This window comes from Micromys minutus (genome assembly GCF_963924665.1).
Source record: "Micromys minutus genome assembly, chromosome: 5".
Taxonomy (NCBI): domain Eukaryota; kingdom Metazoa; phylum Chordata; class Mammalia; order Rodentia; family Muridae; genus Micromys; species Micromys minutus.
The window spans coordinates 87,124,231-87,137,493 of NC_137974.1; positions in this window are offsets into that span (position 1 = coordinate 87,124,231).

The following is a 13,263-nucleotide window of genomic DNA, read 5'->3' on the forward strand; positions in this document are numbered from 1 at the left end:
TCCCCCGCCACACACACACATTTAATTTAAAAATAAGCAAAAATAAATCTCCAAAAATAAAATCAGAAGGCTGGAGAGATGGTTCAGCCATTAAAGTATGTGTTTATCTTACAGAAAACTCAGATTCAGTTCCTAACAATCCACACAGTGATTATAACCATCATAACTGTAGATCCAGGGATCCAACAAGTATTCATGTGGTGCACATATGAGTTCAGGCAAAACATTCATACACACAAACTAAAATAAATAAATCTTTAAAATTAGAATAATGTAAGATAAAACTGTTAAAATTAATGTTCTCTACCTGTTTGCCTCTGTGTGAGCACTCAGGCAAACTTCTGGTCTTGTCTTTACACATGCCCACATTAGAAGCAAACACGCCTCTTTAATTATTAGCGATACAAAGATAAGCCAAAGCTAGAATTTCTGGAATCCATTCCAATCCGAGGCAACAAGATTCAGATCTGGGGAGCCACTAACAGGAGGCTGGTTGATAAAATACTCTGTAATGCATCAGCCAATTGCTGGCCCTTTCGGCCTCTTCGAAGAGCTGTCTGTGGTGGGTAGCCATGGGTGCCCCCTGATGGCAATCCTGGGGATGGATCGAAACCTCGGGTTTCGGAGAAAAAGCTGGAGCCCGCTCCAGACCTTAGGAAGTGGGTGGGGCCCGAGTAGAACCAGTCTGTCTCTAGGAAGTAATCCTGTGAACCTGGTACTTTAAAACGTGTTTTTAAGGTCTAGAGACTGGAAATAGCTGCACAGACCTGGACTCCAAGCACTTGGGAAACTAAGGCAGGAGGGTCAAGATGCCAACCTGGGCTACAGAGCAAGTGTGTGGCCAGCCTGGGATACATGGCAAGATTCTACTCTGTGAAAAGGAGAAGAAATCGAGGTAGTCTGTCTCTGCACAAGAAGATGTCATCCCATGGGTAGTTCCTAGTTTTGTTACAGCCACTCCCAAATGTCATTTATCAAATCTCCTGTCATGGCTCAAGTGCCTACTCTCTAACGTCACCACACCCTACTGAATAAATTTGGGAATCTCGATGTGGTAAAAGAGCCCCTCGGGTGAATCTTGTGATCACCGAGAGCCACTCAAACTCAAAAAAAGTGTAAGCAGTTCCAGGAGTTGCTCTGGCCACAGCTGCCTTAACCGAATGCATTCTCTAAAATCTCCCGCACCACAGAAGACAAGGAAACACAACTTCTAAATACTGTGTGTGATGATCTGGATAGATCAAAGTCCAGAAAAAGCACATTAGAAGCAAAAAAAAAAATTGACATATCATAAATAGAAGATTAAAGCTGTAAAGTTCCAACGCCAACTTCCTTGTACAGGTGGGTGTCCTTGGTCTTGTTCAGCCTGTTACAGTTCAACTGGGTGGTTCTATTTGAGGAAGTAGGATTCTAGTCACACCGTCTGGCAGAGGTGTAAAGGTTGGATGGGTACAGTGGAAGCCCAAGGGACAATGAACTGGACTAGCGCTTAGAAATAGAAACAGAGGAAGTAAATTAAGAAAGGGAAAACACTCCTGATGGGGAGGTGGGCTAGAGACCCAGGAAAGACGTGTGGGGTGCCAGCTTCCCCCCCAAGCTTGCACATTTCAGTAAGGCCAGCTAACGCAGGACTTTCAGTCTTGCTCTGTGTTTCTCCAGCCATCTTGATGTTTCTGCTTACAACCACAGTATCACACACACCTCTCTGAGCCTGCGGAATGAATGGACAGGAAGAAGGCACAGAACATGCATCCTGCTAACTTCTGCTCACCTTTGGCAGGGAGCTGACCTCCTGAAGTGGGGGGGGGGGTGCCCATTGTGTGCCTTTATTTCCTTTGGCTTACTGGAGTCTGTCTTGAGCTCCGAGAAAGAAAATGTGTTTCATGCATTCCCCCCGCCCCCCAAAGTCCCAGGATGGCAATCCTCTGCAGGACTATTCTTCTGAAGCCCTTGCCTCCTCCTCTGAGATTACAGGCTTGTTGTTATTTGAAACCCATTCTGGGAAGATGGCGCTGACAGATCATTCACACTATTACATAAAGTGGGAGGGGTCTTCACTGCTGAGGACTCCTGGAGCTCACTACACTGTGACCCTACCCACCTGCCCTTCAGCAACAGCCCATGGCAGGTAGGGCTGAGCTTCCAGTAAGCCTGGAGTTGATTCTTAGAAGATTTATTTGGAACAAACTGTCTTCCCTTGAGTTTTGTGTTTCAAGTTCCACAGTATCTGTGTTTGGGGTGGGGGTGGGAGTGGGGGTAAGGGAGGGGGTGGGGCGGGGGATTGAGATTGAGAGACAGAATGAAGACACATCCTCAAAGATCCATTCTGCCTGAACGTGGGGAGCTATGGGACCTCGATCCCTACTAGGACAGAGCTTGGCTGCTCTTAGCCTCCATCGCCCGGTGTGTGGCATAGGGAAAACTTGCATCTTCAAATCATAGTGGAGAGCCAAGCCCGGTGGCCTGTGACTGGAATCCCAGCTACTTGTGAGACTGAGATAGTAGGATTCCCAAGTTCAAGGTCTCCCTGGGAAACAAAGTGAGTTCAAAACCACTATAAGCAACTTACGGTCTCAAAAAGTCTGGTGCCAGGGTAGGATACCAGAGAAGTATCAGAGAAATGATCAGTGGCAGAGCCCTTGCCCGAGTTCAAATCCTCGGGTTCAAATCCTCAGCAACGACAAAACAAAATAAACCAACCATAAAGGGCAAGTTTTACAGACTCTGGGCAAGATGCGGAAACAAGCCGTCTTAATAAGTAGATGCACGGTTTCTGGAACTCTTCTCGAATTTTACTGAGTGCTCCTGGTGTGCTGGCTTTTCAGCTGAATCAGGCTGGACCCATTGCTTTGGGTCTAAGATAAGGTAGGACATCGTGGGAGTATGAAGCAGACCATGCTTACTTCAAGATGGCCAAGAACAGGACAGGACAGGAGGGGATGGTGACAAGATCCACCTTCTCGGGCGTGCTCCCAGGGCCGCTTTCTCTATCCAAGGTCACCTCTCAGTGGTCAATTCACCCGGAACTCCTCAGTGAATGAGTCCACTGAGGAAGTTCCCATTCTCAGAATCCTTTTGCCTCTCAGCCTCACCAGATGGGGCCCAAGCCGCCAGCACCTGGGCCTTAAACTATAACATCAGGGAGTGTGTGAAAGTATGGGTTCTGGTCAGTACTCTAGGCTGTGGGTGAAGATAAAGGCTGTAGATGTTGATTCGGTTGTGCTTTAGAAAACAGTTTTATGTAGTCTAAGCCTCAGACAGACCCTATGGTGGAAGCAGTTCTTGAACCTCCTAAATCCTCCAGCCTCTAATTGTGTAGAGTGGGGGGGGTTCCATTTGAGCACCTGCTGAGAATGTGAACCCCAACTCTCTCAGAACTCAGTGTGACCCCCCCCCACTACTCTAAAGTTGCTTCAGCTACACATAAGATGACAAAAAATTCCGACTTGCCCTAGTAAAGATGGAGGATAACTGTGTATCCTTCCCCTACTGATAAAAAGCAAGAGTAAAATCTGCCGTAACTGGTTGTGCCTGTATATGTTGTGGGGGGGGGGGGACAAGCACACATATCCCAACCTTGCAGTCAGCCAAGAATTTGTCTATTTTTGAAAGCCACATAAAATTCAATAGAAATCTGCTGGGACCAGGTGTTTTCCGGTCTCATAAGACAAAACTGCAGATCCGGGCTCCAGCTGTGAGCATTTTTCTTTTCCTTCTTATTTTTCTCTCCCTCTTAGGAAAGATTTTTAAGCTCGGCAGCAGCAGAAATGAAGACTTCATTTAGTAAAAACTAAAATGCCTCCAAATTTTTATCTGCCAAACTGCATGCAGATAAAACAGGGTCAGAGGGGCATCACTGTTGTGCTTGTGATCAGGAGACACAGAGAGTGGCCTTTTGCCCTAATAGTCACACAAGTCCAGAGATTTTAGAAAGACCTTTGCATGTTCTTATTTCAAGACTTTTTTATTGTTATTTTGGAAATACCTTTTATTTTCTGCTCACATTGTTGTAATGTATGCTTAGTTTGTGCTTAGAATTACCTGTGGAGAGTCTTTTTGGTTTTTTTGTTTGTTTGTTTGTTTGTTTTGTTTTCTTCTTCTTTTTAACTTTTTATTGATTTTTTTGTGTGAGTTTCATACCATGTTCCCTAATCCCTTTCATCTTCCTGTTCCTCCATGTCTGCCCTCTGCCCTTGCAATGTCCCCCCACCAAAGAAAACAAACAAAAATCTTGCCACAGAAGGTGCAGTATGTCATAGATGCCACCGAATACACCTTTTGCCCAAGAGGCTTTTCTTGCAAATGCTCGTTGCATTGAATCATCCACTGGCCTGGCTCGAGGCCTCTGGCTTCTGTTACTGTCACTACTGGACCCTCACTGGGGCTCCTCCCAGATGCCCTGTTTGCCCTGTGTCATGGAGATCTTGCAGCTTTGGATTTGCATGACCTGTCCCTTTACATCCTCAACCAGTACATAGATGAGGTGGAGGCTGGGGTGGACAAATTCAAAGCCCTGGAGCTGGACCAGCAAGGTAGCTAAGTTGGTCAGCCAGACAGCTCTCCAGAGCTCAGGCTGTCAGGGTCTGGTGAGTGGCGCTCTCCCCAGTGCTGAAGCCCACAAGGTCTCCTGCTGTTGGCAAGAAAGGACAGGAAAGGAGACAATCTCTCCTCTTACCCTGATGCTGCAGGACCACGGATCCAGACATGACCCTCCTTGGTAGCATAGGCTGGGACTTACCATGGCCCTCACATCAGGCTGTTCCTCACAACCCTCTAGTCTCCAGTTCCACCTCTTCGTCACTTACTAGCTCATCTTAGTGGAGCCCAGGGCCACTGGGAGTGTTCCACGAGGTGCTGGGAGGAGGGTCATCTCCAATGGGCTTTTATGTCAATTTTTAAGTTGGGTTGAAATAGTCAGATTTTTACCTTTATTAGGTGGGATCAGGTGGTAGAGGTAGGCCAATGACAGCTGGATTCCGAATGTTCTGTCTGCCTCTAGGTCCTGACTTGTGTTTTGTCTCCTGGTCTCACCACGTGAGCAGGTCCTGCCTCACATTTTTGCAACAGTGGACAAACAGACCTGCTTCACAATAACTGACGTAGACATTTCAACTTTGGAGAAATTTCTTTTGGAGATTCAGTTGTGTCGTGTGATGTTTTTCTGGAAATTGTCTTATGAGAAGATGGTTTTGCTAAAGCAGAATCATGGGAAAATGCTTTGCGGAGAACAGACACAGTGTTTTCTGGAAGCTGCCTGGATAAAGGGTATGGGATGTTCTGCTAGAACAGACACTTGAGAGAACACGTGATGTTTGGAAAGTGTATAAATATAACCCACGGTGCTGTGTGGCATTGGTTCGCCTTGACACTCTTTGTTGGTCATTGTCATGACTTCGTAAAGAAAAACACACCAAAGAACTTAGAGTAGCATTCTGGTGGCTTCTTGCCACTCGGGTGGTTGGCAGAGCCTCAAGGTGTCTTCTGGATGAAACGGCAATTGCTGATGCACAAAGGGTGTTGGCGAGTGGATTGAGCTGCTGCAGCTGATTTGTGGGAACTGATCTGCTGATATCCTGACAACTCAGACTGGATGTGCTCCAGAGAGCCATTTCTAAAGCGGCCCACATCCTTCTTTGTTCTATTAGCCTTTCCTTCCCACTGCCTCTGGTGGGTGCTGGGCTACAAGGCAGGTTAAAGCATTTAAGAACCTTTGTTAAAAGTAGGTTTTGAAAAATAAACCTACACATAATAGACCAAATCTGTGAGCCCAGACGAGCCTTTCCACTCTTACACTGTTTCTGCCAGGTAGTTTGACACAGCCCTGAGAAAAATAACTGGTTTCTCCCATAACTAGTTTTGCTTTGTCCTAACACTATCTTCTTTTGCAGAGAAAATGGGGTCTTCCTAAGAAGTTATGTCTTGTACTGGCTGGTTTTCTGTGTCAAGTTGACACAAGCTGGAGTTATCACAGAGAAGGAGGCTAAGCAGAGGAAATGCCTCCATGAGATCCAGCTCTAAGGCATTTTCTCAACTAGTGATCAAGGGGGGAGGGCCCAGCCCTTTGTGGGTAGAGCCATCCCTGGGCTGGTAGATGTGGGTTCTATAAGAAAGCAGGCTGAGCAAGCCAGGGGAAGCAAGCCAGTAAGTAACATTCCTCCATGGCCTCTGCATCAGCTCCTGCTTCCTGACCTGCTTGAGTTCCAGTCCTGACTTCCTTTGGTGATGAACAGCAATGTGGAAGTGTAAGCTGAATAAACCCTTTCCTCCCCAACTTGCTTCTTGGTCATGATGCTTGTGCAGGAATAGAAACCCTGACTAAGACACTTCTTCATCTCCTAACACAATGATTCTGTTTACTCCCCACCCCACCCCATCCTTCCATTACCGAGTCTGCCCTGCAATTCTTTACCAGCATGAGAGTGTGATACAGCGGACCCAGGAAACCAGTAGCCTGATCTGATAGGTCAGAGGTCACACTCTGAGCATGTAGGAAGCAAGGGCCATGAGGGTTTGCTCTGTCCAAGTTTTATCCCAGGTCCAGCCTGTGCACATGGTTAGGAATAGGGAGACCTCAAATGCCTGGAGGCTGGGTATGAGTATTTAGTAAAATGGAGTAAAGACCAAATCTGATGGTTTTAACAGAATTCTTACATCTTATCTCCTGCTACTGAGGACTCTCAGTGCTCACCCAAGTCAGGAGAAAGCCCTTGCCCTGGAACCTCCATCCTCTCTCACAGTCCTGTGACTGTAAATTAGCATCCCCTGCACATACAGGCGTCCACTAACTGCTTGACTGCACTCCCATAAGGCAACATTCTCCAGCCGAGGCAAAGTGAACACCATTTCTAACACAGACGAGGGCGGTCCACTCCTTATCGACAGAGTGCTTCGTACTTCTGTGAGATGAACAACTCGGTTTGCAAGTCTCAGCCAAAAGCCATTCAGAGAGAATAAAGTTAAAAGAAAACTCAAAGAGCTTACTTAAAAAAAAAAAAAAAGATTTATTTATTATATATAAGTACACTGCAGCTGTCTTCAGACACACCAGAAGAGGGCATCAGATCTCATTACAGATGGTTGTGAGCCACCATGTGGTTCCTGGGAATTGAACTCAGGACCTCTGGAAGAACAGTCAGTGCTCTTAACTACTGAGCCATCTCTCCAGCCCCCAAGAGCTTACTTTTTAAAATGCATTGTATGTGTGTATCTGGTGGTCCACACCTTAGATCCTAGCACTCAAGAGACAAAAAGGTAGGAGACCTCTGTCAGTTTGAGACCAGCCTCGTTTACATAGTAGATCTTTCAACACTGTTGGAAGACTCAGGGATAAGTCAGGAATACTTCTTATTAGCTTGCTGTATTTAAATAATTTGACAAAACCACACACGTGCACACACACACACATGTTGCGATCGCCTATCTCACCGGCAAGGAAGACGAGCTATAACAGGATCCTTCTACAGGCGTTTATTGCGGGTTTGATTGCAGTGGCGAAAGACCCCAAGCCCAGAAACCAACCCTCCTTATATATGCTTTGGAGGACTGTGTCGCTACCTGATTGGTGCATTCTGTGCGCCCTAATTAGCATACTCAGAGTCAGCATGAGTCAGCAAAACAGGCATATGTGCATGCGCACTTAGGTTGTTTATCTCAAAACTGGCCACCCTCCCTTCGGGCTAGGCGCCATCTTGTAATGGCGAATGCGGTGGCTTCCTATACACACACACACACACACACACACACACACACACACACACACACACGTAAATGAATATATAACTGTAAAGGAAAAGATGTTTAGGTTATAGCCTATGGTTATCTGGGTATCATCCTAAACGTCGATTTGGGAAGTATAATACATCACGACAGTCGTGCACATGGAGACCATGTAGTGAGAGCATCGTCTCAGTGACTGAAGCCAAAGACAGAAAGAGCAGCAGGCAGCTGTGTTACAGTCAGTTGTGTGACAGCTGGGGCAGAGTTGACAGAGAGGTTAGATGGAGAAAAGTAACGGCTGTACGGCAGGCTGCACAGTAGAGCAGTGCATGATGGGACAGGAAAGGGAAAGGGCCTTCTAGAGGCTTCTGCAGGATTCCACTTTCTATCACATTGTAAGGGTCCATGATTCACTGAAGAATGGCACTCCAGACTCAAATATCTAAACAAAGAAGTCCAGCATGCTGGGGTCCACCATTACCAAGATAGAGAGGCAACCCAGTGAGCCTGCAGGCCAGATTTAAGGCACATTAGGTGAGCTTTGTCTTACTCTATCTCTAGGCATTCCAGAACCGTTGGGGGATGGGGGGCTGGAGCCTGGACTTGCTCAGTTCTTAGGCCTAGCCTCCTAAACTGGCAGCTTGAAGCTTTGTCATGGAGTCAGCTAAGCCTTCTGATGTCACTCAGAACAACATTCTTTGCAGCCACAGTATTACACTGTCATGCAAATTGGCAGGAACCATTTGGTTTCCAAATCAAGCAACTGTTGATTGCCCTGTGTTTGGAAATCAGAATTCCATTCACAGCACTGCAATGCCTGCTAACAGATGTGACTGCGGCAGAAGCTGAGAGAAGGCTCTGCCCAGCACAGGCTGGAGGAGGTTAGAGCCGCCTCTTCCCTAACTGAAACGTTTGCAGTAAAGCCTCCTCCCACGGTTGCAGGGGCAGGAACTATGAGACCTTCGATAAGTAAGATATCATTCACCAATGAGTCTGGTAGGACTAGTAAACGAAACGGTGGATCTGCTCTCGAAGAATAAAACAGCTTAACCTTGGGACAAGTGGCCAGCCCTGTTCCCTTTTGTCATCTTGGACAAGATAATTCAGAGATTAAAATGAAGTTTTCCTAAGTGTGCACCGAGAAGTAAAACTCTCTTAACTAAAGATGAGGCAATAGGACTGTTAGGCCTCAACCCCACCCCACCCACCCCACCCCATCTCACCCCAATATGTCAGTCTGGGTTCAGCTCAGGCAGGACTCTGCCCTAGTAAACACTCAGCATTCCTCAGAAACCTTATAAGGTGGGTTTCTGTTTGCCAGGAAAAGCCATTCCTTCCTTACCTGCTTCTGCAGTCCTGAACCTCCAGAGACAGCATCTGGTTCTCTATTGACTCCAAAAGCTCCAACAAATCAGAGCCCTGCCCTAGTTCCCAGGCCAGTCCAGCTGATCCATAGACCCCCTGCATCACAGCACAGCACGGCCCCTATATCTAATCCATAGGCCCCCTGCATCACAATACAGTGCCTATATCTAATCCATAGACCCCCTGCATCACAGCACAGCACGGCCCCTATATCTAATCCATAGGCCCCCTGCATCACAATACAGTGCCTATATCTAATCCATAGGCCCCCTGCATCACAATACAGTGCCTATATCTAATCCATAGGCCCCCTGCATCACAATACAGTGCCTATATCTAATCCATAGGCCCCCTGCATCACAATACAGTGTCTATATCTAATTCATAGGCCCCCTGCATCACAATACAGTGCCTATATCTAATTCATAGGCCCCCTGCATCACAATACAGTGCCTATATCTAGCAGGACTGGGCCACCATTTTGGGTGTCTTCTCTGCTCCCATATCCCTGGCAATTGCCAGTCTGCCCCCACCCCGACTTTTCTCTGTCCCCAAGGTTACCCAGATGGCTCTGGTTATTCTTCTCCCCAATCATAGATCAGCCTTGTCTACACCTCTCTCACTTACAAAAGACACATAAAGGACCAAACTGTTACCAGCTTATGATCATGTGTAACCGGCATGGGTCTGAGTCCAAGGCCCTCACTGAAAATTCTAGGCTCTTGTGTCCCAGGGCATAGAATTAGACCAGTGACACAGGTCGGAACCAGAGACTGTTTATTAGAAGGGAAGCTGTGTATATTTACATGGCACACACCTGTAGAAACCAACAACATGACCAAGGTATGGTTGAAGGGAAGATTGTTGCTGTGGTTTGGAGGGAGAATACAGCTAGAGGTGTCGGGAAGAGTTCAAAACACAGAGAGAAAGTCGTGCACTGGGAAGACTTGTTATTCCTCCAATGGTGAAAGGAGCCAATTCAAGTCAGATTGTATTAAATGCTGGTTTATTGGGAAGCTGATCTCTCTGGTGAGTTCCCTGGACCCAAGTACCGAGACCAGAGAAGTCAACATGGGGAGGCGGGAGAAAGAAAGAGCATATGCAGAGAGAAAAGGAAGAGACAGAGAAGAGAGAGAGAAGGAGGGAGAGAGAAGGAAGGAGAGGGAGTGAGAGGAAGGGAGAGAGAAGGAGAGAAGGGTTGAGACTAAAATCTCTGTTTTCTACAAGGAAGAAGAAAAGAAAAAGAGATGTCCAGTCATGAGGAAATCGAATCTCCTCCCATGGGGCACTAATGATGTGTATATAAAAAAGAAAACGAGGACGTCCCAGGTTTCGGGACCAATGTTAGTTAAAAGATGAAGAGAGTGGGGGGATGTGCTCCATGGAGGTGCAGTGGGACCTGGGAGCAAGGAGATGCTTCTGGGGGGGACCCATGTTGGGAATCCCTTCCCCCTGAGGGACCAGCCACATGACAGTATAGTACAGAATAGAGTTTATTCAGGTGATGGGGGAGTTAAAGGGGTAGTAGAGGCAGAGAGAGAAGAGGAATAGAGAAGTACAGGCCAGCCATAAGCACATGGGGGGGGATGGGGAGAGGAGAGGCAAGGGGGGAGGAGAGAAAGAGAACAAAAGAGAATAAGAGGGAGAGGAGGGGGCAAGCAGCCACTTGCCAGATAACTGGGGCGCAGCATATCTAGCTATTGCCAGGTAAATGTCGGGTGTGGTTGACAGAATCCCAACAGCAGAGACTCTGGACAAGGGCAGCCTCTGCGCTGGAACGTTCAGGGTTGGGGGTAGGGTGTGCAGGTAGGGACTGAGGGATGCTGGGAGAACCTGGAGGCCAAGTCTACTTTCAAAACCAGACTGAACTTGGCTGTGAGGAGTGTGGGAGAGGAAGAGAGCAAGAGAAAAAGAGAGAGGGAACTAAGGAAAAGAACCAAGAGAGTATATCACCAAAATCTCAGAACTACAAGGAAATAAGAAGCTAGGGAAGGGGGCCAGCCAGTGAGCTGGAGACCTTTAGGGTAGGGGTGTGGCGAGGATGGCTGAGCAGACATGCAGGCACTTGTGATAGTGAGGGAGCCTGGAGGTCAACACGGGCTGTGGTGTGATAATACATACCGCAGATGTTGGATCTAGCAATGCCCGGTTTTATTACCGAAGGCTACTTGTTTCTTGGGCATGCTCCATTTGTTGTGTGAAGCCCAGGTGGGAAGGTGTTTTAGTCTCAGAAAACCAGTCTCTTTCATATGTTCATTTCCAGCCCTGGCTCCCCTGTTATAATACTTAACATTTTCTCTTGATTTCCAGAAGGCCATAAACAGATCATCCATTCCCTAAAGATATGCAATTGATCCATCCTCTACAGTCCTCTTTCTTCTCCTGGGTATTTTTTAATGATATAATTTCTTGCATATCTATATGTGGTGGTTTGAATAAGAATGGCCTCAGTAGGCTTATACTTTTGGACATGTAGTTATCATGGAGTGGCACTGCTTGACAAGGATTAGGAGGTGTGGCCTTGATGGAGGAAATGTGTCACTGGGGGCTCTGAGGTTTCAAAAGCCCCATGCTGAACCAAGAGCTTCTTTCTGGCTGCAGACAGGAATACAACTCAGCTACTCAGCTGCTGCTTTGGCATTGAGTGTTTCTAGGCTCCCAACATAATGGTCCTGGGCTGATCCTCTGAAGCTGCAAGCAAGCCTATTAAATACGTTCTCTTATAAGTTCTCTTAGCCATAGCGTCTCTTTACAGAAAAACAACAACAACAAAAGAAACACTGATTAAAACACTATTGTCAGAGGCTGGAGAATTGGCTCAGCAGTAAAGATCTCTTGACTATTCTTCCAGAGGTCCTGAGTTCAATTCCCAGCATCCACATGATGGCTCACAACCATCTGTAATGAGATCTGAGGCCTGGTGTGTCTCAAGACAGTGACAGTGTACTCACATACATGAAATAAATAAACGTGAGAGGGAGAAAGTTCAGGGTAGAGGGCAGGGAGTGCCAGCTGTGCGCTGTACAGTGGCTGGTTCTGTGTCAACTTGACACAAGCTGGAGCTATCACAGAGAAAGGAGCCTCAGTTGAGAAAATGCCTCCATGAGGTCTAGCTGTAAGGCATTTTCTCAACTATTGATCCATGGCTGGTAGACGTGGGTTCTATAAGAAAGCAGGCTGAGAAAGCCAGAGGAAGCAAGCCAGTAAGTAACATCCCTCCATGGCCTCTGCATCAGCTCCTGCTTCCTGACCTGCTTGAGTTCCAGTCCTGACTTCCTGATGAACAGCAATGTGGAAGTGTAAGCTGAATAAACCCTTTCCTCCCCAACTTGCTTCTTGGTCATGATGTTTTGTGCAGAAATAGAAACCCTGACTAAGATACCCTGTAACAGGTGGGACTGAAGGATGCTGGGAGAACTTGAAGGCCAGGTTCACTTTGGTATATTAGATACTTCAGCCAGTATGAAACCCAGTCTGAAACCCAGCATTCCATAGTACTGAATATTGAGCCCAGGGCCTCACACATGCTGGCAAAGGCTCTATCGGTTAGCTCTAGCCCAGCTCTTGCCCACCAGTTTGTTTGTTTGTTTGATGTTGTTGTTTAATAGCATGTCTCTGAATTGAACCAATTTGACTCAATCCCCTTTCTTCAGTATTCCAAACAGCACAGATTACAGGAGCATGCTACCACAGCTAACTTGAAATGTCTCTATAAGCTAATATGTTGGTGTTTTGGTTGGTTGGTTAGTTGGCTGTCCGTCTGTCTGTCTAGCTGTCTGTCTGCTGGCTGTCTCCTGGCTGCTAGCTGTTGGCAGGCTGGCTGCTGGCTGACTCGCTGTCTGGCTGGCTGACTGGCTGTCTGGCTGTCTGTCTGGGTGGTTTTAGAAAGCATGAACCAGGCACTGTGGCCCAGCACTTGGGATGCAGAGGCAAGTGGAGCTCTGTAAGTTGGAGACCAGCCTATGTAGACAGAAAGTTCTAAGATAGCTATACAGTGGGGCCCTATCTCAAAAGCCCAACACCACCACCCATAATAAAAATATAAATCGTTTGAGAGCAAGACTATAAACTTCAGCCTCCCCCCGACCCCGGTACTGGAAGCACTCGGCAGACAGTGAAACCAATTCGCTCTGCTTTCCACACCTGGAACAGCAGTGTAGAATTATCGCGCATGCGTAATGA